This window comes from Bos mutus, unplaced genomic scaffold (genome assembly GCF_027580195.1).
Source record: "Bos mutus isolate GX-2022 unplaced genomic scaffold, NWIPB_WYAK_1.1 CTG568, whole genome shotgun sequence".
Lineage (NCBI taxonomy): Eukaryota > Metazoa > Chordata > Mammalia > Artiodactyla > Bovidae > Bos > Bos mutus.
Genome location: NW_027220049.1, coordinates 1 through 4,081, shown reverse-complemented (window position 1 = coordinate 4,081; position 4,081 = coordinate 1). Strand labels below are relative to the sequence as shown.

The 4,081-nt window shown below is 45.6% G+C and overlaps 1 non-coding gene across 1 annotated transcript; it reads right to left on the bottom strand.

The window, feature by feature from the left end:
- Nucleotides 1-1,051: 1,051 nt before the first annotated feature.
- On the bottom strand, nt 1,052-1,215 carry LOC138987065 (U1 spliceosomal RNA). The gene has a single exon (XR_011463528.1). It is a non-coding gene; the product is annotated as a U1 spliceosomal RNA (small nuclear RNA).
- Between the last annotated feature and the right edge of the window lie 2,866 nt (nt 1,216-4,081).

The following is a 4,081-nucleotide window of genomic DNA, read 5'->3' as shown; positions in this document are numbered from 1 at the left end:
GGGATCACTCCCTGTCCTTCACCTGATGCCAAGTCTCCTGAAAAATCTTTGTTTAATGTCCCCAGTCTGACTTTGTTGTTTCAGCAGTTAAGTAAACTTAGTTTCTATTAATTGTATATGGGTGTGGGGACCCTATGAACTCAAGATGTGAGAAAACCATTAAGATTCTAAAAAGAGTTAGTTATACATGGTACAGAACACAGGTTCCCACTAAAATCTTTTGAGATCTGCTGCTGCTGCTAAGCTACTTCAGTCGTGTCCGACTCTGCGCGACCCCATAAACGGCAGCCCCCAGCCTCCCCCGTCCCTGGGATTCTCCAGGCAAGAACACTGGAGTGGGTTGCCATTTCCTTCTCCAATGCAGGAAAGTGAAAAGTGAAAGTGAAGTCGCTCAGTCGTGTGTGACTCCTAGCGACCCCATGGACTGCAGCCTCCCAGGCTCCTCTGTCCATGGGATTTTCCAGGCAAGAGTACTGTAATGGGGTGCCATTGCCTTCTCCTTTGAGGTTTGCATTGGTCAAACAACAAAAGACTTCACACAAAGGATCACGACTAGCAAACATCTTGCAAAGCAATCGGACATCATTGAGTGAGTGAACAATAACTCCAAGTATCTCAATAGAAGTTTTGTCTGAGGTGTCTCAAAAGTAATCACACCCCTTCATTCAATTTCTTAAAGATAACTTGCAACCTTTGGCACCAATGGGGAGAAAAATAGTTGCAATCTTACCTACTACAACAGAGAACCTTTTTTTTTTTTAAACACACATTTTTGGAGTTTAATTTTATTCCCACCCTAGCCTACCCGTCTTTTCCAACTCTGCTGCTGCTAACTCACTTCACTTGTGTCCGACCACCGCGATCCCATAGATGTCAGCTCAACAGGTCCCCCCGTGTTTGCGGTTGCATATACTGAGGAAACCCGTGTGTCGTTTCTGGATCAAGAAGATTCTTCAGAAAAGAAAATAACGTATTTCAGGGTCCAGTATGATTTAGTAACTAAACCACCAACAAAAAAAGATAGTTAAATCTGCAGTTTTTACTTAGTTATCAGGGGAAAGCGCGCACGCAGTCCCCCACTACCACAAATTACGCAGTCGAGTTTCCCCTATTTGAGGAAATCGCAGAGGTCAACACACCCGGAGTGCAATGGGTGAGCCTCGCCCTGGGAGAACCACCTTCTTGATCATGGTATCTCCTCTGCCAGGTAAGTATGAGTTGGTTTTCCCACTGCTCCCCGCACAGCCTTAGACAGCTTCACTGTACACACACGCTGACTTTGCCGTTTTCCCGCAATTCTTCCATTATCCTCCGCACCCTCTCTTTTCCACACCTCTCAGGCCCTCCAAATAACTCTTGTAAAATAAATCCAACAAAATCTCAGGAAAATTTCCGTAACCGGGGAAGTGGCTCGCCTGGAACAGTACCACTTTGCTGCAAAATTTACATAAACCAACCCCATTCAAGACTTCTAAGGCGGCGCCTCTCCTTCAACCCAAGCCCCGCCTCACCCTGTCGCGATGACCAATGGCGAGTCCCCTGTGACGAGGAAGTGACGTCATGAGTTCATCTACCTTAGCAATCCACCTACTTAGAACGATAGACGAGACCTCGGACTTTGGTGGTTCAGACTGTAAAACGTCTGCCCACAGTACGGGAAACCCAAGTTCGATTCCTGGGTCGGGAAGATCCCCTGAAGAAGGAAATAGTAACCCCCTCCAGTACGCTTGCTTGGAAAATCCTATGGACGGAGGGTCCTGGTAGGCTACAGTCCATGGGGTTGCAAAGAGTCGGGCACGACAGAGCGGTATAAATTTCACCCTTTAAGTGAGACACAGACGGGTTTTATTTCTTTTCACTTTAAAATTTTTATTTTTTATTTGGGTATAGCCAGTTAACAATGTTGTGATAGTTTCAGGTGAATAGCGCAGGGACTCAGCCATACATGTACATGGAGATACAGACGGATTTTGCCAGCCTCCTCGGAGTCTGACTTTTCGTGCTGGATTGCACGCCGAGGAGAGAAATTTAGGGATCGTGTGTTACGCTGATGCAAAAGTTTTTAAGGAATAAATAAGTTGTAAAACAGTGAATAGAAATAGTATGCTATGCTATGCTAAGTCACTTCAGTCGTGTCCGACTCTGTGCGACCCCATAGAGGGCAGCCCACCAGGCTCCCCCGTCCCTGGGATTCTCCAGGCAAGAACACTGGAGTGGGTTGCCATTTCCTTCTCCAGTGCAGGAAAGTGAAAAGTGAAAGTGAAGTCGCTCAGTCGTGTCGGACTCTTCGCGACCCCATGGATTGCAGCCTAACAGGCTCCTCTGTCCATGGGATTTTCCAAGCAAGAGTACTGGAGTGGGGTGCCATTTCCTTCTCCGAGAAATAGTATAGAGACAAAATAAAAGCATATATATATTTCATGTGTATAAACATACGGATTTAGGGTTACATCTCAAAGTGCTACTCAGTGAACTTATTTTCTGTGCAGATGCTTCCTGTTTCATTCTCACGATATCCCAAGGACCATGCTTTCCTTTGCTTACCATACAGAATACAAGAAATGAGGATTCTGAAATAGAAACTGATGACTAAAATAAGGGCAAGAAAGATGGCCTGTTTGCTTGGAGAGTGAGGTTTGTTTATTTGTTTTCTCTTACTGCATAAGACTGGGTTAGACCTGAGGGCGGAGAAGTGGGAGGCTGGAGAAGACAGCCAGCTTGTGTTTTCTGACCAGAGAGCAAGGGGAAATGGAGTAACTTGATCCTTGAGGTGCCTTTGGCTTAAGGGGGAAGGTGACTTCTGGAAAATCTTGGAGCAAACAGCAAAGGAACTCAGCACGAAGTTAGCTTCCAGGAAGAATCTTGCTTTCTTCCTCCCTTCCCCACCCCCACCCCCACCCCCCATTTCTCTCTCTGCAACCATCAGAAATAGATTCTGGCTCTTTTCATCTGACATAAGTTTTAATCCAGGGCTAGTAATACCTTAGAGAATCTCCAGAAAAGTGGAGAATGAATTTATACAAAGTGGGAGGAATAAAAAAGGCTGATGAAAGCGAGCCCACAAACCAAATGGAAAGGACACTGGTGAGTGGCAAACCCTATGGCTTTGCAGCGCTGACCCTGTTGGGCCTGGGCATAGACACCACCCGTGGGTCCATGCCTTCTGCTGCACCTGGCTGCTGTTAAACTGAAGATTTTGTGGTGGGGGGATTCTTCTGTGGCCGTGGCCAGAAAGAATTTTCCCAGGGCCTACTCCTTGTGTCTCTCACCTGTTAAATGCTGGAGTAGTTGTTACTTATAGGGAGTGGCCAGTTCCTGGTAATAGATCCACATCTTAGCCCCTCGGAAAACTAAGTAAGTGTGTGATCCTCAGAAGTTGCAGAATATGGAAAATTCCTCATCAAGGGAAAGGGGAGTTCAGATAGTAGTTGCTCAAGATATAACAAAGATATAGCCCTGTAGCTAGCCCAGTGAAGAACATTATAAATTCAGTGCCCCAGCCCCTGCAACCCTGTGTCAAATAGACCAGGCATGCACCATCCTGTCTTGGAGCATGCTAGACGTTTATCCCTGAGTGCAAGCGAGGTTTCAGCCTCTTATATGGGGATGGTTGGTACCTCATCCAGTATTATTTACATTTTCCACACTGAGAATTAAGCAGTTTGACAGTTTGCATTTCTGGGGATAGAGTACTTGGTCTAAAGCTATGGTAACAAATTCCCACCATAACTGGTTTTAAATATTCTTTATTCACCGAGGTCCACTGTAGGAGTTTCCTATTGCTACTGTGAGTTGTTCCTACATATTTAGTGGCTTAAAACAGCACATATTTCTTATCTTACGATTCTGGAGATCAGAAGTTCAAGATGCATCTCCCTGGGCTACAATCAACATGACAGTTGGGTTGTGGTTCTTCTTGGAGATGCTAGGGGAGAATCTGTTTGCCTTGTCCAGCCTCTAGAAGATGCCCACATTCTACTCTCATAGGCCACTTTCATCTTCAAAGCTAGTTACAACTGATCAAGTTATTCTCACAACACATTATTCTGACACCAGCTCTCTTTCTTCCCTCTATATGGAC